Source organism: Buteo buteo, chromosome 8 (assembly GCF_964188355.1).
Source record: "Buteo buteo chromosome 8, bButBut1.hap1.1, whole genome shotgun sequence".
Taxonomy (NCBI): domain Eukaryota; kingdom Metazoa; phylum Chordata; class Aves; order Accipitriformes; family Accipitridae; genus Buteo; species Buteo buteo.
In genome coordinates, this window is record NC_134178.1 from 8,944,151 (window position 1) to 8,963,769 (window position 19,619).

General features: G+C 62.8%; 1 protein-coding gene across 6 annotated transcripts in view; it reads right to left on the reverse strand.

The window, feature by feature from the left end:
* BCOR (BCL6 corepressor) overlaps positions 1-11,373 on the reverse strand; it is a 58,420-nt gene extending 47,047 nt beyond the window's left edge. For 2 of the 6 annotated variants that reach the window (XM_075033565.1, XM_075033564.1), the window contains exon 1: positions 11,311-11,372. The gene's annotated coding sequence lies outside the window, so the exon portion shown is untranslated. Of the gene's footprint in view, positions 1-10,667; positions 10,825-11,310 lie in introns of those variants that run through there. The other 4 variants (XM_075033563.1, XM_075033561.1, XM_075033566.1 and 1 more) reach the window with 3 other exon arrangements.
* Positions 11,374-19,619: the final 8,246 nt, after the last annotated feature.

A 19,619-nucleotide genomic window follows, 5' to 3' on the forward strand; every position in this document is an offset into this window, starting at 1 on the left:
ACTAATAGCACAGCGTAATCCATAAAGGACCAAGGGGACAGTCAAGGCCAAAAGAGAAAAAAATAAATAGATTGACTGGAGAGAAATAGATAAAGGCAACCCATCGACCAAAATTACACGGGGGGGGGGGGGGAAATAAGCATCTCCCCTTCCTACCTGCTTTCCACCCCAGAGCCGCCTCCTCAAAAAGACAATAGTACGTGGAGGTCACTTACTATATAAAACACAGCGATTCTCGTAGGTAGCAAAACTATGTCAGGTACAAATATAGGCCGGAACCCAGTTCTCTGAGTTCCCTCGACTTTCCAGAGGCTCTTCTGAAAGGGCCGGGAGATCACTTTGGGTACTGGCGCAAACTTCAAGAACAGGCAGCATTTTATATCCTATGCTCAAAAGGCAAACCGAGGGGCTTAGGCTTTGAGGAGAAAACAGCCGCTCGGGCTATTTACGCAGGAGGAGCTTTTCACCGCGGACCTACTCCAGGGCTGCCTGCACGTCCAGGTGATCGGGGCTTGCGTGCTGCCATCCCGAGAGAGAACAACTTCTCCTCCGCCAACACGTGCTCGGGGGGGCGAACACGCACCGCCACCGCACCCTGCCCTGCCCCACGCCAGCACCGGCTCCGAGCGGGGCTGCCCTCTCCTCCCGCGGGGTTCCCGGGACGCTTGGCCCGCCTCTCCCGCAAAGTCCCCCCGGGGGCCGGCTCAAACCCGGCGCCGGGAAAGGTTTTTCCCAGCGCCGAAGCCTCTGCCGGGGTCGGGCCCGGAGCGGGCCGCTCCTCCCGCAGCCTCCCTGCGCTTGTAAATCAAGCCGGAGGAGGAGAGAAGCGGGGGGGGGGGGGGACGGGGGACGGGGACGGCTTCTCCCCGCCTACCGCCGTTCGCTTAAGCGACGCCGGCGGCGGCGGCAGGGGAGCGAGTGCTCGGCGCCCCGCCGCCGCCCGGGATGCCCGGCGGGCCCCGCAACGGCGGGCGGTGTCTCCGGCAGCGACGGGGCGGCCCCGGGGGCTGCTCCGGCCGCAGCGAGAGCTTTTGTGTACGAGTGCCGGCGAGGCGCGGGCTCTTCGCGCTCCAACAGCTGTCACATTATTTGCACTGGCTGTAAACAGCCTTCGCCTTACCACCACCACCACCCCCCCCCCCGCCACCGAGTTAAATCCAGACTAACAATCCCCAGTTAGAGATCAAACCAACAACAGCAGCATTGTGTCTGCCTTCATTGCTTTACCATCAACTACTGCAGCTGGTTTACTCGAAACAAGGAACACCCTCTACCCCACCTCCCCCGCCCCGGGGCCAGAAACGTGCTTGTTCCCGGCGGCTGGTCAGGCGGAGCCGCGCTGCCCCCGGGGGGGGCTTCTGCGGGCCGGGGCCGGGCCCGGGGGCTGCCTCCCACCAGCGGGGTCCCGAGCGCTGCTGGCCTCTGTCCCCCCCCCCCCAACAGCGGAGAGGGGTTTCCAACCCGCCCTCCCCGCCGAAAAGCCTTTATGAGAAGTCGAGCGCCGCTCTCGGTTTGGCTTTTGGGAAGGGCGAGGGGAAGCCCCGCCGCCGCGGGGAAAGCCGCGCCTGCAGCTGCGCGGCGGCACACGGCGAGCTCGCCCCCGCGGCGAGGCGCGCCCCCGAGCAGCCCTTCCCCGGTAAGGCCGGGCTCCGCGCCCCCCCCGCACCCCCTGCCCCGCCGCCTCGCACCGCGATGGCAGCAAACCTCGGGCCGAGGGGTCCCCCCTCCGTCCCCGCCGGCCTTGCCCCGGGCGATGACCCCGGCCCGGCCCGGCGGAGACGCGTTTCCACCTTCAGCCCTTCTCGTAAGGAAAAAAAAAAAAAGAAAAGAACGAAAAACCCCAATAACCTAAAACGCGAGCGCAACTTCGCTCGCGGTACAACCACCTGGCAGCAAAGGAGTGGTGCTGCGCGCTCTCGGCGGGCCTTTTGTTGGGCACAGCTGGAATTGGAGTGTAAATCCCCGTACCTCCTTCCCTGGCCTTGCTTATTTTTGCATCAGCGGCAAAGTTAGAGGAGAGGTGGAATTTACTGAACGGAAGCGAGGGAGAAGTAAATCCACTCGCGGAAACCTTTCCTCGCCCAGTTTGACTGCTAGCATTGCCCAGATCGTGCATCTCTAAGGGAAAACCACGACACGGCCACCGTCTCTGAAATTTGTGTACCGCACAAACTCTCGAAGAGGCCACGGGAGCTGGAAGCGCACTTTCTAGGCGCTTATATGCAGTTTGGGAGCAGGCACCAGCAAGGGAAAAGAGCTGGTTTTAGGTTTTATTGGAAGCCCATCTCCATCTCAGCCTGACTCCTGCCAAAGGGCAGCGCTCCCCAGGCAGGTAAGGTGCTTCGCACCAACGTGATACATCTCCAATTGACTTCCGAATCGGATTCACCGACAAATGATGCCAGTACGTACTCGCAGGTCAGTATCATCGACTATTCATTGCCTATACGTAGCTAGAAATCTGCTGGCCTGGTAAAAATCACTGCTAACAAAACAATGTCAGCAAAGGCTGCAACACACTCTTGTGAGAGACCGGCGATTCGTGCCTACTGAGGCTCTTTCAGCACAAAGGCTTTTAGAGGAAGAAGAGAGAGAAGGGGGAAAAAAAGGAGGGAGGGCTCTCGTGTTTCAGGGCTGCTGTCCCCTGGGAACCAAGAACCAAGTGTAGCTTCAATCAAATGCTGACTTCTCCTCCGGGAGCTCAGTAGGAAACCTGATCTCACTAGCTCATGCCTGCCTCCATGCATATAGGCTGGGTTTTCTTTCATACCAGCAATTTGTATAAAGAGGAGAGCCAATACAGTTTATTGCAAACGAGATCTCGCAGTAACGGATCTAGAGAGATATTTCTGTAGCTAAAATAAGACAACCTTCAGCCGCCTGCTCAGGGCAGGCCGCGTCGCAGCCGCCCCCGGCTCCGCACGCACGGCTCCGCCGTGGGCGCCCCTGGCACGGCACGGCACGGCACGGCCTCCCACGCATCTCCGCCAGCCCTGCATCCTCCCCAGCTGGCAGCAGCCGCCCTGGGTTGGGTTTTTGTGCAATGCCAGGTTACACTTCCATTAAAACGTTTACCCCGGGAGATCACTTCCTGCTTGGAAGTATTGTTCCGGCTTCCCCTGCCGCTCGCAACTTTAGCCGGAGCTATTTTTCTCCTCGCCCACTGTGGCACGGAGAGCCCGGGAAGCATCCAGCCCTGCCCGCTGGCCCTGGGCTGCCCTGGCACGGCAAAGCACGGCACGGCACGGGAGGTCTGCGGGGGGGGGAAGGCAGGCGAGTCCTCCAGGCGGAGCTCGGCATAACTTCGCACCGGGCTGCTTAATTCTGCACGGGGCTTTGCTAATCCACTTTGTGCTTGACTACTGAAACGGGAGGAAAGGAAAACACCGCACGGGGAGCAGGACCAGGCCGCAGCAAGGTAAGCCGAGGGGGGACCGCAGCCTGTGGGAAGGGCTTCCCCCAACGCCCAGCTCAGCCTCCTACCGCTGTGGGCAAGCCAGAGAGGCTTAGAGCACAACCCAGCACGCCGGGGCGTGGAAGCAAAGGGGATTGCTCAGGGATCAGGGATCCCTGTAGGATCTCTCCATAGCCAGGGGCTTTCACACGGAGAAAGTTTGGCTCAGGGAGGGAATTTACACTTAGAAAGAAGAGGAGCTCAGCCCATCCCTTCTCGTGCCATTAGCAAGTTCTCTCTGAATTTCAAGGAGAGCCGAGAATACGCCCCTCCAGCTTTGATTTCACTTCTCTGTCCCTACCTGCCACCATGCGCAAATGCCATACTCCCGCCGTGGCTAAATGAGCCCCGGCAAGCTCTCCCTCCCTCTCCAAGAGACCCCCGGCTGCAATGCCGCCCCGCTCCTGGGGAGCGCGGGGGAAACGCAGCAGCGGGCGAGGGACAGGCAGCCCCACAGCACCCGCTCCACGTCAGCACAGGGACAGCCGTCGGGCTGCCCCAGGCGTGGGGTCTGCTGCCCGTGGAAGTACGGGCGTGCTTCTCTCTGCTGTCGACCGTGCCAGGCACAAGCCACTCTGATAATCCCGTGGAGGAGGAGATCTGACTTTTATAACTGAGGATACAGGCCCGAATGTTTTGTAATATGCAAATACTGAAAGACGCACAAGGCCCCTAGGTGAGGTATTCCCGAGCTTTAAATGAACACCTGGGGTAAGAGCAAGCGCTACTCCAGCTGAAAAGGAAAAGCAAAGCACGCTCTGAGAAAGAACGGGCAGGCTGGCAGCGCCGGCGTACTGCAACCCACCGCGGGCCGTACGGAGGTGCACGGGGAACGACCCCGCCGCGGGGCTGCAGCTCCCGGCCATGGGAGATTGCTTCGAGGGCAGCGGGAGCCGCGGAAAGGAGAGCGTGTTTGGCTGGGAGCGTTCTCGCCCCTCCTGGCCGAGGAGCAGGCAGAGGAAGCACAATGCCAGGCTTTCCCGGTGCGGGCTCGGCCGCGGAGCGCAGCCCCGAGCCTCCCCCTTTCCCCAGCGCTCTATTGAACACACTCGGCTCTTTATACGAGCCATTCCCAGTGTGGCTGGTGGATTCTGCGCTTTCCACTTTAATTGTCTTATCCAAATAAAGCTTTGTTTTCCTTTGCACGACAATCCCAACATTCAGGCCGAGATTTTCATTGGACAGAGGAGATATTTTATTCTCCGATTGTTTAGAGAGTCGGGGCTTACACGGAACAGCCCCGGCTTGTGTGCCTCCGCTCACAATGGGGTCTTTGCAGCCCCGGTCTCCACCATCTAGATTCATTTTCTGGAGCGATCGGGACGAGAATCATTTTTCTCTGAATTTCGTAGCTTTCCAAGTCTACCGTAGACTTTAACAAGTCTTTTAGTTTGCACCTAGACAATAAATTTAGTTTAATTTAGCTTCCGGTCTTTAATTTTAGCAGGTCGTCTTTTTGCATGCAAATCAATATGGCAATTACCATCTAAAAGCTCGCCCAGCCCCAGGTCAATGTAAATTGATCATTGTCCGCCTTCTACAAAATAACACCGGGAGTCTGTGGTGCATAATGAGATTATACTGGAAACTGTCTTTCAGATCACAAATTATATTTCATGCTGTCAGGATCTTCTCCAAGCGGACTTCCTTGCATGTCTAATCACACAGCACCGAATCCATTAGCTCACGAGGTAGGTTTGGGGTGCAAGGAGCACTTGCGTGTGGAGGGAGAGTCCCAAATAATTCAGACGACAGTTTAGGAGAACAGGCGGGCAGGTACTGAAGCGTGCTCTCACTCGCTAACTTTTCCAGCAGTGGAAGAGAGGAAGGGAAAAAAAAAAATCTCTGCTCGGCCAAGAACTGCTGTCCAGCAAACAAGGAAAAATGAATTCCCTGCTGGAAAGCAGCAGAACTTTCCTAAATCCGCATTTGCAACGAGTTCTCGGCCTCCTCCTTTCCGTCCCCACCTCGTCTGCCCGGCCATTCAAAGGAGCGCTGCCCGCCCGCTCCGGAAAACCCTCCCACGAGAGACGCGCTCCCCCGGGGCAGGGGGGACACACACGAGACACCCCTGCCCACCGCAGCCTCGGGACCCGAGCGGGTCGGATCGGAGGGAAAGGTCTCTCCGGAGCAGCGACTGCCGTAAGCCGGTTCCCCGAAAGGACACGAGGATTAACGGGAGCTGCTCACGGCCAAGGGAACTCCCCCTGCCTGCAGCCCGGGCCTCCGCTCTGCCTCCCGCACGCACGCAGGCAGCCGGAGCCGCTCGGCGTAGCGAGCAGGGGTTAGCCCGGCAATCCCCAGCCAGCTCCGCTTATCGCAAAACCAAGGAAGAAGGGAGCAGGCCCGCTCCGGCCATCAATTCTTCCTGAAGCGACGCCAGCCTAAGGAGGGAGTACTCGGCTCGGCTTCGCGCCGCTCTTTCCAAGCCCGCGCTAAAACGTGATCTATCGCGGTGTTCGGGGGAACGATAGCGTATCGCCTATCGCCTGTGCAACCCAACTAGGCTGCAGGGTCCCGGCGAGAGCCCACGCCTTTGTCGAGACGCGCAGAAATCGGAGCCCGCTTCCCCTCCGTGCCGAGGGCGAATTTACTCCGAGCCACGTTTACTCCCGGGGCAATGTGGCTGCCAGAGCTATGACCTGAGCTGGAGCAGGCCTTTCGCTCGTCTTTGCAGGGGCCGCTCACCGGTCAAAGTTGAGAGACCTTTTAAACGACAGCCACAGATTGCTAAGACTACTTTGGTATGCGCAGCACTCATTATTTTGGGCTGTGGTGGCCCGGGTCCATTTTCTCCGCAAACGGAGACCCGAAAGCATGTCAACAACTTTGTGCGGTCTCGCAGCTGCACAGATCCACAAAGTTCGCTCGCGCGGACTGTACAGGAGCCCCCGGAGCTCAGTCGCCTTGCCGCCGGCATCCCTGTTAGGGGACCCTGGCTTCTTTATCAGCCTTAAAAAAAGTGAATTATCATGGGGCGGGGGAAGAAGAGGGCACAGGGACAACAGTTTCGAACGGCCTCAAAAGCTGCAGCTCTCGGCACAGCCTGGTAAAGGCAGATACAGTGCGTGACACGGAGCCTGGATTGTCCACCAGCGCAGGAATAAAGCCAAGGCACCAGTATTGTTTCAAGACCCAGTCCATATTTGGGCATTCAGTTCACACATCCTAAGTATTGCTTTAAATATTAGAATAGAGACATTCGCCAATGTGGTTCATAACGCACTCAAATGGGAGAAGTCATTGCCATTCGGTCTCAGATTACTCGCTTGGTCTTCCTGGTCTTTTGGGGGGGGGGGGGGGAGAAGAGAAGGAAACCCTGCTGAGTCTGTTTGCACTGGTCTCTATTAGATATGCAACAAATCTGCCATTTCCGGCGTTGCTTCTATCTAATTAGAGATGTATTTAGATGTGACGTGTAAATAAGCGCTGAGCTGCCTGCTGCCCTGGCTGCGCGGACTGCTCGGGAGCATTTCCAATAAGGCTGTAGCGCCCGGAACCAGGGCTCAGACAAAGAGGAATGGGAATGGTCTGCGCTGCAGGCGAATCCAACAAAACCAGCTTTTATCTATCGCTCTAAAGCCTTAACTGCTTTTAATCTGTACCGCCCGGGCTTGCACGCCACGATCGCATCTCATCCACCGAGGATGTCTCCGTACAAAAGGAAGCACACACACACACACACACGCACGCAGGAGCTGCAAATAACCCCCGACCCACCCAAGCCCCAACGCAGACCCTGCTCTCCGCCTGCCCCTTGCGCTCCACGAGGCGTGCGAGCCCCCCGTGGGCTTCCAAACGCCCCGAGGCAGGTACGCCCGGCTTCTGCCTGCACAGACACGTGCCAAGGGCTGCCCCGCGCTGTGAGCGCACACGCAGCCCCGTGGGGCGAAGGGCGTCGAGCTGCCGCCGGGGGAGAAGTTGACGGCACCCGAAGGCGGCCACGGAAACTCGCTCCCCCCCACGGGGCTGGGAACCTCCACCGCGGGCTTTCCATCATCAACCCACGGGAATGGGGCAGGCGGGGGGCACGGTGGGGCCGGGGGAGGCAGAGAGCTGCCGGGGACACCCCGCTGCCGGGGCTTGCCCGCCTGGCCACTCCCGGGGTCCTGCCGCCCCCGAGCCCAAGGGGCTGCGGTGGCTTCCCCGGCCCCACGGCCACCCGACCCCAGTTCCAAGCGCTCCTCAGAGTTTCCAGAGAGAGGAGACTCCTGGGAACAAAATAATCTGGCGCTCGCCTCATGAACTCTTTTCCTGTTGTGGGAAACAGCTCTTATAAAACCATTAAACGGACGGGGCAGCGCCGGGGGCCTGAAGCACGCTTGCCCCGTCCCCCCCGCTCCGGCAGCATCCCTGCAACCGCTGCTGCTCCCGCATCCTTCCAGGCCAGAGCAGCCGGCCCCGATCCCCTCTCGGCTTTAAGGGTTAACAACTATTGCCACCAAAAAAAAAAAAAAAAAAAAAGAAAGAAAAAAGAGGAAAAAAAAAGAAAAAAATATCGCGGTGACCTTTTCCTCTCCGACTCCCCCACTCTCCCTTTCAGGCTCCGGTTCCTGAGCTCGCAGGGAGCCTGAGCGGCTGTCTAGACCGATCTATCACAGACGGACAAACAATACCAGGAGAAGCCCCTGCCCGGTCCCTCAGCCTCCGCCACTCACCTTAGAAATGGCGAAGAACAGAAAAGTGACCGCGATACAATCCTCCCCGGTATATTTATAGCCTGCCACACAGCCCACCTTCATGCCTGACAAATGAGATTTTGTCTGCTCTCTCAGCGTACGCTCCAATAAACACACACACACTTTTTTTTTTTTTTTTTTTTTTTTTTTGGTGCCTGTTTGTTTTTGGTAACATTCCGGGCTAGTCCCTCCGACCTCGGGGTGGGTGAGAGCCCACCACGCCCGTGCGGGGAGGCAGGTTTGATAACCGGGGCGGGAGGGGCTGCGGGGGGGGGACGGGGGACGGACACACTAAAAGGGGACCCGTCCGCTCGTCTACACGCAACCTCCCAACCTGGAAACTTCAATGTCCGTATTCATCACGCCCCTTCGCACCCAGCCCCCCTCACCCGAAGTGCTCCCTGGTCCCTGCCAGCCCTCCGGGTTGCGTATTAAAGAGGTATACGAGGCGAGGAGCCGGAGGTCCAACGCTGCAAAAGGCTGGGGAATAACTAATGAGCTGTGCAGCCCATTGATCCGGTGCATACTTCCTAATTAACTCTGAGTCACCTATTTGTGACAGCAATTCAAAGAACTGCACCAGGGATAAACTGCAACCCCGGCGCGCGAAGGCAACCCGGGGAGGGGGGGGGGGAGGCGGCGGGGGAGGCGGGGGGGGGGGGAGAGGAATTTGCTCCTAATCCTCCTAAAAGCAATTAGGGTGAGCGCTGCGCTGGCTACCTCTCGGGAAGGAAAAAAAAAAAAAGAAGAAAAAAAAAAAAAAGAAAAAAAAAACCACCCAGCGGCTCCGACAGCAGAACCGAAAGGAAACGCATCGGTGTGTCGCAAGCGCGACGGCACCGGGCTCCAGACCGACAGGCAAGCACCGGCGTCTGGGGGACGAAAGTAGGCGAGAGCGGCGGCAGGAGGAAGCGGTACGGCGGGACCTGCGGGGAGGGGGCGGCGGAACCACCGGCGGGAGCTGCCCCCGGGGGCCGAGACCCCCGCACCGCCCGCCCGCTCTCGCCCTCAGCTTTGTTCCCAAGCGGCCCTGGCGGGGTACGGCTCTCCCCGGCCGCCCCCCGCGGTAGGGCCACGGGGAGGAAGCGGGAAAGGGAGAGGGAAAAAAAAACAAAAAGTTAATAGAAACCTTTGGAAAATCCGGGCTTTGCTACGGGGCTACGTGGTGCGGGCTGGGCTCCCCCCGCCCCCCCCCCCTTTTTTTAATACAAACAGGAATACAAAAGCTGCAGGCTCCAAAGAGCAGATGAAAGCAATGAACGGAGTTTCTGGAAAAGATTCATTAGTGGGAATTAATGCTGCGAGGAGCTCCGAGGCGATACCATTAAAGCCAGTCCCCACACTTTGTCAGTTTTTACATCGCTCACCGCGGTCGGGCCGCTTTTTTTTTTTTTTTTTTTTTTTTGGGTCGGGGGAGAGGGGGAGGTGCTCTTCGCCTCCCCCCTCGCCCCCTCCGCGATCACCAAACCCGGGATCCGACAGACATCGCGGAAACGAGGGAGAGGGAGGAAAGGGGGGAGAGAAAAAAAAAAAAAAAAAACACCACACACAACACACACACATCGAGAAAGAAAGAGGAACGTGAACGCTCCGCAGCCCTCGCCCCCGGACTCGCTCCGCGAACATCAAATGCATGCCTCATATGCTGCGCAGAGCCGCCCCACTTGGCCCCGGCTTCACAAAGCAGCCTCCGCTGCCTCCCTGCCTGGCCGTCCCCCCCTCCGGCCGGCCCTTTGATGGCAAGCCCCGAGCCTCCCTCCGGCTCGTCCTCCCCAACTCCAAACTACATTTTAGGGCTGACTAAACTTCCCGTGTCACGCCGGACCTCACGCCAGCAAAGCTCCGCGCACGGGAAAGCCCCGGGCCGCCCTGCCCCACGTGCGCGGCGGCGCCCGCCCCGCCGGGGCGGAGGGAACCGGGGGGGGGTGTTGGGGTTGAGGGGGGGCGCAGAGCGCTTCCCCGGGTTCTCCCGGCGAGGAGAAGGCAGCCCGCAGCGGGCTCTCCCCCCCGCTCACCTGCCCGCTGCCCCCGCACCGCCCGGCTCGGCCGCCGCGGGAGCCGTTCCTTTCCCCGCGGGTGGGTAGCGCCGCTCCTCGCTCGCCCCGGCCACCGGGAACCCCCGCACCGCCGCTTGCCCCGCAGCTTTCCCGATCGCAAAGTGCGAGACGACGGGAACACCACCACCACCCCCCCACACACAAGCGCACCGGAGCCGACAGAGCGACCGCCACCTTCCACCCCCCCACACCCCGCTCCGCCGCCCCAAACGGGCATCTTCCCAACCAACTGCCTCCAAACTTCCCCTCCGCCACCGCAGCCCCGGAGGCGCACCGGGAGACCCCCCTCTCCCCCCCCTGCCGCCCCCCCCCCCCCCCGCTGCCCCGCGCCCTAACTTTCGGCCGCGGCGCCGCCGCCGCTGCGCTGCCGTCCCCGCGGCGGGGCGAGGGGAGCCCCGCGGCCGCCCCGTCACCGCGGGACCCGGCGGCGGCGGCGGCGCTTCCGTACGGGAGCTGTTCGCGGAACGGAGCACTGACCTTCCTGCCGCGCCGCGGGGCTGCGGCGTGCGCGGGTCCCCCACACCGTCGCCTCGCCCTGCTGCTCTCCCGGGAAGGGCAGCCCCGTCGGGGGCCGGAGGGGTGGCGGGGGGGGAAGAGGCGAAAAAAGTTTCCCGATTCCCCCCCCCCTCCTCCCCCCTCTCCGTGGGTGCGTGTGCCGCGGCTTGCCCCGGCGCGGGCGGGCCGGGGAAGGGGTGCGGGAAGGCAGGGAGCTGCGGGGGGGGGGGGGGCGGGAGGGGAAGGGGGGGGCAGGAGCGTGGCCGCCGCCTGCGCCGACGGGGCAGGTGCCCGCGGGAAGGGCTTTGGTTCTCGGCTCGGCTTGGGCTCAGCGGCGGGAGCGGGAGCGGCAGCCCGCGATGCTCATTCCGGCTGCCGGCTCTGGTTTGGCAGCGCCATGTTGCTGGCTTGCTCCGGGCGAAGTTCCTGCGCTGGCGAGCGCGGCGCTCCCCACATCTCGCCCGCGCCGCCGTCTCCCGTGCCCTGGCCGCCGCGGCTTTGTGTGTGTGTGGCTGGGGATTTAATTCTCCTCCTCCTCTTCTCCTCCTCTCTCTCTCTCTCTTTTTCTTCCTCTCTCCCCCCCCCCTCCCCTCTTTAGTCCGCCGGGAAAGCCGCTCTTCCTCACCTTGCCGCTGGGAGACCGGGCTCCGTCTGCTGCACGCTGCGCTCCCCTCGCATCCCCCCTCCCTCTCTCCCTCCTCCTCCTCCTCCTCCTCCTCCTCCTCCTCCTCCAGCCGCCGCCTCCCCTCCCTTCCCCTCCCCCCGGGCAGGCGCTGCACCGAGGGAGCCGCCGCCAGCAGCAGCGGCGGCAGCAGCAGCAGCAGCAGCGCCGCCACCGCTTTTTCCCTCTGCAAGTTTCCCCCTCCCCTGGCTGCGTTTCCCTGCCCAGGCAGGGCTCGCCCGGCCGCTCGCCCGCTTCCACCTCCCCCCCCCCCACCTTGCCCTGACTAATTGATTTACCCCCCCCCCGCCGCGCCGCCGGCCCCTCGCCTCGCCTGCTCTCCCCCCCCCCCCGCCCCCCGGCTGGCACAGGTCGCTGCCAAGCTGCGGCGCCCCGGGGGGGGACTCCGCGTTCCCCCGGCCGGCAGGGAGAGGAAAGCCACCCCCCCCCAACTCCCCCCCCCGCCCCGCCGATACTCCCCTCGCTCGCTACCCAGAAGGCCAGTGGAGAACCGCAATTACCATAAAGCTCCGCTCACTCCGCTCCGCCAAGCTGTCAAAAACCCCGGCGGCGGCGGCGCTGCCAGACATCGCTGCGAGGCTCCGCGGCGGGTCGCGCCGCGCTGCCATTCCCCCCCCCCCCCCCCCCAGCCGCCCCGCTCGCCCCCGGCCCCTCCGACGGACGCCCCCGGCCCTCCCGCCCCGCTTTCCCCAGCGCGCTCCGCCGCACCGGGGCGGACGGGGTCCGGGTGTCGTGTCGTGTGTCCCCCCCCCCGGGCGGTGCAGCCCGCGCCCCCACCCAGACCCGCTGGCTCCGGGTTCCCCCCCCGTCGCGCAAGGGCATCCCCGCCGCCCCGGGACCCGCCGAGAGCTCGCAGCCGTCCTGACCCCCCGCAGGGGTCACAGCGCGCACGGACCCTTTCGTCCGCAGCTTCCCACTCGTGGAAGGGTTCGTGTCCCCCCACCCCACCCCGGCCCCGGGGCCCCGCTCTGGTCCCACCCGCCGCCCCCAACTTCGCGTGGTCCGCGGCTCGGCCGCGTTGATTTCCGCGCTTCCCCCCCGGTCCGCTTCTCCGAGCTCCGAATATCGGGATGGAAAAAAAAGCCACTCGTTTGTCAACGTCTGCATTGCGCGGGGCGGGGGGGCGGGGGGGGAACCTTATTAAAGCGCGTTTTCGCCTGATCCGGCTTTGGCAGCCCTTAACGCGTTTTTTTTTCCGCGTGTGAGCGGTGTGGCAACCCGGGGTGGGGTGGCGACTGAAGCGTCGTTTCCCTCGCTGGCATTTCTACGGCTGCTTTAAGATTTCTGCCCGGGTTGTGGAGCCCTTTAATCTCCGGGTTGGTAGTTATCGGCTGCATCTATTTACTTTGGCAAGGCAACTTTTGGCTCGGCGAGCTCGACTCGTAAATTTCACGTTCGTAACGCCCATCCCCGCCGATACTTCCAGGTTCGGTCCCGCGGAGCCCGCGGCGCGGAGGCACCCGGGGCAGCCCCGGGGCGGTCCCGGCTTCAGGGCCAGGCGGGCCCTCGGTCCCGCAGCTCCCCCGCACCTCCCGGCGCCTTCCCGGGGAAGCGGGAGTTTTGCCACCTCAGCGCAGCCGGCGCCGCATCGAGCCCTTCTCGCCGCCGCTCCGTGTGGGAGCGACTGCCAGCCAAACGCCAGGCGATTAACGCGGACAGTTCGCCCCGGGGGAGGCGGGGGGCGGGCGGGGGGGGGGGGGGGATTTTTAATCGCCACGTCCAAGACCCTGCGCGAAAAGGCTGCGGAGACGCTGCGAGCTGCAAAAGCTTTTTCCTCGCTGAGAGCGCACAAGCAGCGAGCAGGGCGGTGAGGATTCAGCGGCAGAGCAGGACTGCCGGGACTGCCTGCCTGCTTGCCGCCGCTGCTGCTTATCTCCGAAGATGGAAAAGCAGGAGTTCCCGAAAGTGGTCCCTACCAAAGCGCCCCCCCTTCCAAAAAAAAATTTTTAAAAAACCCAGAAGTTTTTAATCGAGAATCTAAGCCACGTCTGGCAAAAACGCGGGGGTTGCCAGAGGCTCGGGAGGGGGACGCAGAGTGCGCACACACAGACACACGCAGCAGGGTCACGGTCAGAGGCTTGGCATTTCATGAAACTGCCATCACGGAGCTTTGGGTTCTCGCTACGTCTCTCTCTCTCAAAAAAAAAAAAACAACACTCGCCTGCCTCAAAGCAGAAGTGAAATATCCACCGTCTGAAACCCGAAACTCCAGCCGCACTGCTCGGCTTCCTCGCAGGGGAGCCCGGGGAGCCGCCGAGCGCGGCGGCCGGGGCTGCGGTCCCCCCGTCCCGGCCGGTGGGGCACACAGCCCCGGGCAGCGGCCGGGTTTGATCCCGGTGCGGCGGGCCACGCATCTGAAAAGGCTCCCACACGTTTTTTTAATCTCCGATAACAAGCAGAAGGACACCTGGCCTATTACGCTGTAAAGCTATTTTTTATAAAGATGTTTTAGGGCTAGACATTAAAAGTTATTAGACTGAACACACGTGAGTTACAGGCACACAGCTGGAGGAAAGGCCTCTTGGTTTTTTTTTTCTTTTCCCTTTTCCTAGGGAAAACCTCGTTAAAATTGCTTCTTTCAGTAGGAAAGCAGAACTAGCGCGTCTCCGGGCGAGGTGGCCGCAGCCGCGGCTTCCCGGCTGCATTGACCTGGGCTTTGTCTCTCCCCACAGGTCTGGCTGCACGGTGCCATCGGCCCGCACTCGCATCACAAAACTCGCCCGCTTCCCTTCCCCCGGGCTGCAAACTCCGGATCACATGTGTGAGCCTACATCGTGGGGCTGGGTGGTTGGGGCTTGGGTTGGTTTTGGGTTTTTTTTTTCCTCCTTTAACTAATGACTTCAAGTTATCTCGGGGTAAACTCGCTCCACTTTTATTTTTAACCGTAGTTAAACTTTCTTTCTTTGTGAACGCAGTTTCCTCCGTGGCGGGGAGGAACAGACCGGCGCTTGTTCGCCTCTGTGCCTTTTTTGTTCCCCCGGTCCCCGAGCTTTGCAGCGGGAGGCTGACGGCTCCCGGCGAAGACATTGGGGCTTCAGTTCGCTCCTCCCGCGGCCTGGCTCGGCCCGGCTGCGCGCCGCGCCGCCTTCCCCTGCCGCGGGTACGGCGGGCACCGCCGAGCTAACCCCGGAAAATTCAGAGCATGCTCTCGCCTGGCGGATTACCGGGCCGCCTCTCCCCACCACCACCAAAGCCCCGGAGGGAGCTGACCCCCGGGTCAGGCCGCTGCACACTGCTTTCTCCCCGGGAGCGGAGCCGGGGGGGGGGGGTGTCCTCCGCGCACAGATGCTCGGGGCTCCGCGATGATGCTGCTGCTGCTGCGGCTGCGCCTGCTGCCGCCGCGGAGCCCGGCGAGGATGCGCTCGCAAAAACGGCTGCTCCGATAATGCTAAGTACTTAACCTCCTCGTAAAGACAAATCCATTGTTAATGGCAGAATGGGCTTCTCGCAGGAGGCTTCCAAGTGGGATGGCTTTACGCCGGCTCTCATTTACCTCCCAGCGCCGCCTCTAATTGGAAACCTCCCCCCACCCACCCCCCCCCCCCAGGCCCGCGCACCTCCGAAAGTTGGGGGGTTAAACCGGAGGAGCGGGGAGGCCGGGCCCCCGGCCCCCTCCACGCCCCGCTCCCCTGCACACCGACCGGCAACCGGAGCAGGCGGGTCTCCCAGGCACGGGAAATGAGCAAGAGGGGAGACGGGCGCTGCGAAGGTAAAATGAATTAATGCGAGCGAGGTGCTCAGACAGCCTGGTGATGAGTGCTAGGAAAAGCCTATAAATAACAGATCACTGTCCTAAGCTCTGAATTGCCCTGCTTGAGTGTGTCTTAAATCAGACCTTTATCATTGCTTATTGTAAGGCTGTTTTTAATGGAAGTGTGGAAATCTGAATAACAAAACAAGACAAGCCTCAATTGGCGTTATACAGGGTCTGCAGCGCTTTCAGACCTGACACGGTGCCAGCATATTGTTACACCACCACGCAAACTCCCTGTGCAATCAAGGGGGTTTTGCATAGCAGAAGTACTATAATTTTACTTCGTAGTTCAGGGCTACTCTGTTGACAGGAGATCCATTATTTTCTCTCCCTCTCCCCAGAAGAGCCCGAGACGCGCTCGGTTCACGGACTAAGCGCCGCTATCTTTCTTATAAAGGCGAATGACAAATCTCTCCGGTTTGTGTTTGCTTTGCTCCGCAAAAGAGCGGAGATGCCCGCGGTCCTCCGGGCCCCGTTTGCCACTCGGAGCAGACAGCAGGACAGTGGGAAGGACAGGCAGACAACCACACGCTCCTCCCGGGCCAGCCTCCAGCGGAGAAGCCCGGCCTGCCGCCCGGGAACCGGGCAGAGCTCGGTGGGGCAGGCGCAGCGCCGAGCCCACCGGGGCGGCCGCGGGGGGACGGGCTGGAAGCACGGTCCCTGCCCCGGGCTGGCGAAGTGGGGAATCCGGGGGGGCGACAGCCCCGCTGCAGGAGGAGGGCAGCGAGCTGCCCCTTCCACCTCTCCCACTTGCATACCTCGGCCATTTTGTCTGCTTGCGGCGCGCCTGTGTCCCGTGTCGTCCGTTCCCCGTGTGTGTCCCCCCCCCACGCCGCCCCGTCCCCGTCCCCTCGGGCTGCAGCGGGGCGCTGCCCCAGGCGCAAGGGCCGGGACCTGCCGGTGGTGGTAGGGCGGGCAGGAGGGCCGGCCGGGCAGGAGAAGGTGAAAAGAGGGCCGCCGGCAGCCCCGGCCGCTCCTGGCAGCGGGGAGATGCAGCCGCTAGGCAAGGCCCTGCAGGGGAGGGGGCGTGCGGCGCACAAGTCTAGAGAGGAGTAAAAATAGCGGCGGCGAGGTTGTCGCTTCTCCTCGCCTCCCCCCCAGCCCGGCGGGGGGCTCGGCGGGGAGGGCGCCGGGGGGGGAGAGGACAGGAGCCGAAGGCAGACAAAACCCCGTCCCCGGCCGGAGAGCGGTGCGGGCGAGGTTGAGGCTTCGCCCTTTGCAGGCGATGCGCGGGGAGCCGGGGGCTGCACCCCCTTTTCCCGGTGGGGTCCCTCAGGGCCGCGGGCTGCGCCCCCCGGCCGCGGCCCGGGAGGAGCGGCAGCGAGCGGCGGCTCGGCGGAGGCACGGCAGCCACCACGCTCCCGAGTTTAAATATAATACGGCGGCCGGGGGAACCGCCATGGTTTGAAGGTGTGTTTGTGCAGACTACAGCTTGTATGTTAATAATTGGATACAGTCGATGAATCACCTCCGTCCTCCTTCTGGTTTTGTTTTTGTGTTGTGTTTTGTTTCGGAGGGGGTGGGGAGAGAAAAGCGAGGAGACGATGCCGTGGCTCGGCGCTGAATACCAATTCCGCGCCCGGGTTCATAAACACTGGGGTTATTCACTCCGCCCCAGAGGTGACAGCGGAGGCCTCCGCCGCCCCTCCGCGCCCGCGCCCCGCGGCGCGGCCCCCGGGCTCGCCGGCGTGCGGAGCGGGATTTGCGCCCCGGCTGGAAGCCCGGCAGCGGCGGGTGGCTCGCCGGGGTGCATACATATGAAATGAGAGCCTGCAACATCAAAGCGGCAGCGGAGCGGGGGCAGGGAGGGGCTCTCGGTGCGTACACGTGTGTACTTTTCCAGAGAAAAGCCCCTAATTTTTCAAATCGGATCTTTTTTCTTTTTTTTTTTTTCTCTCCCCTTCGCTCGCATGGCAGACACGCGGAGAGATTCTTTAGTCCTGTACTTAACACTTCACAGTGTTTTTAGCAATTAAGGCGAGAGGGGGGTGGGTATAAAGATAAGCCACTTTTTCGCCCTGCAAGTGTGAAAGATAAGATAACAGTAAGCTGGGGCAAAACGTCTGCTTACAACCTCCCCCCAGCGATTCTGATCGGTCACCTCTTATCGCAGAAAATGTTCATTTCGAAAGCAGCTTCAAAAAGCCAAGGGAAAATAAAAGTCTTTTCCGTTCAGAAATGCCATTTAAAAACCCCGTCCTCACTTCGGCTCCCTACGTCGTCGTCGTCGTCGTCGTCCCCGCCGGCGCGGTACCCAAAGCAGGGCAGCAGCCGCTTCCCATCGCGCCTCTCAGAAGCCAAATCACGCAGGTAATCGGAGGACCGAAACCTGCCAGGCGCCGAGATTAGCAGCGCGCCCCGTTCCCCGGCGATCCCCGGCCCTGCCCGCCCGCCTCCCCCGTCGCAGCCGGGGAACGCGGCCCGCCTTACCGGCCCCTCGCTGCCGGTAAAAACGGGCAGGGAGCTGCGCCGGGGAGAACCCCACGCCGACACCGGGTGAGGCAGAACGAGAGCAAGCCTGCCCTTTCCAGGCCGTTTCGCTGCAGCACCTCCGACGGCATCGGGGCGGTGGGGAAGGGGAGGGGGAGGCGGCGATGCCCTGTTCCCCCCCCCGGGCCTGCCCCCAGCCAAGCTGCAGGATCCGCTGTCGGCGGCCGCGTTCGGTGTCGAGTCGCTTCTGCTTCCTCCCCCCCCCGCTCCCCCCCCGGCCGCTTCCTACCCCGCGGCCGCCCCCGCGCCCCGCCGCCCGGCAGACACACGCGGAGGCCGCGGGTGGGCACGGCTCCCGGCGCACACACGGCGGTGGCCCTGCCTTCCGTGGCACCGGGCAAGGCCCCGCCGCGCCCGCCCCGGGGCCCGCGGGCAGGATGCGGCCGCAGCTCCTCCCCGGCCGCCGGGCAGCGGGGCTCGGCGCGCCCACGGCCCCGGGCTACGCGCTGCTTCCCCGTTCCCGGGGGGGGGGGCCCCGGAGTTTCCCCCTCCCGTCCTTGAGCCGTCGCCACCTGCGATAAGGCGAGATGCCGAGTAGAAAAGGCTTCCCGACACCTCCCCGAGGGCGAGGCGCGGCAGCGCCGTGTCCTCGCTGCCCCGGGAAACCTCCCCACGGGCCTCCACGCGAGGCAGCGGAGTGTGTGTGGCGTGGGCGGGCGGGCGTCCCCTCCTCCCCTGGCAAAACCACATCCGGGGCCCCGCACGGGAGCCGGGATAGCGGGGACCCCGCGCAGCCCCGACGTGCTCGGGGCCGGTGCGGAGCCGGGAGGGCTCGGCGGGGAGCCGAGGTGGTGGGGGGCGGGGGGGGCTTCCCCGGGCTCGCCGCATCCCCCGTCTCCTCCCGCCGCCCTTCTCAGAAACCCGTCGGTGCCGTGCTCTCGAAGTGAGTGGGTCAGCAGCTGATGACAAGGGGGAAAAAAAAAGAGAGCGAGCGAGCGAAGAAAAAGAAAAAAAAAACCACCACACACACACACAAAAAAACCACCCTCCCAAACCCTAGCCTGGCGCGATTACTCATCCCCAGAGTTCCCCTAAGTCAGAGAAACTTGGCGGAGTCCCAAGGCCGAGCCGTTAGCACGGTCTGAGGCTCCCCGGGCACCTTCCGCCGCGGGGCCGAGGGCGCGGGGCACGGCGGGGGCGGAGGGCCGGGGCCGGGGCCGGGGCCGGGGGCCGGGGCCGGCGGGGAGTGCGCGTCCCCATCCCCGGCGCTCTTCGCGCTCGAGTTATTGTGGAGCGTTTTATCTTCACAGTCACATCGGCAGCTAACGAAGCTCGGCGGCTGCAGCCCACACGACTTTGGTTCTCTGCATTTATCCTTCAATAAAAGCCGATTCCTTTATTAGAAACAGGAGACGTGTCTCCTACCGCCCCTATCAAATCCCAACTGGCAAGGCGCAGCCGACACCTCCCCCTCAGCCCCCCCAGCCCGAGAGGGGGCAGGCGGCACCACCCCACGGCCTACGCCCCCCCCCTCCCCTCCGGACCCCCCACCGCGAGCATCCCGCTCTCGCCCTCTCCAGCCCCCCCACGAACAGGGGCAGCCCTCGCCCCCTTCCACCGGGGCGGCCAACGCCCCCTCCCCGCGCTCCCCCCCGGGCAGAAGCAGCCGAGGCCAGCCGGCCCCTCGCCTATGCGCGCCCCCCCCCTCCCTCCTCCGCCAAATCAATCGCCCCCACCAGGCGCACCCACACGACTTTCGTTCCCCTGCATTTATCGTTCAATAAAAGTCGTTTCCTTTATTAGAAACAGAGGAGACGCTTCTCCCACCGCCCTCACCTCATGCCCCCTCCGCGGGCACAGCCGGCGGGCCCCCCCCTTTCCCCATCGCCCCTCGCCGAGCGCGGCCCACTCCACCGCCCCCCCCTCGCTCCCACCACCGCCGCCCCCTAAAAATAACAATAACAGTAATAACAATAATAACAGCCGCCGTCCCCAGCAGTCGCGGCAGCCGGCCCCCCCCTCCACCGAGCCCAGCTACCCCCTCCCCTTCCCTCTCAAATCCCCCATC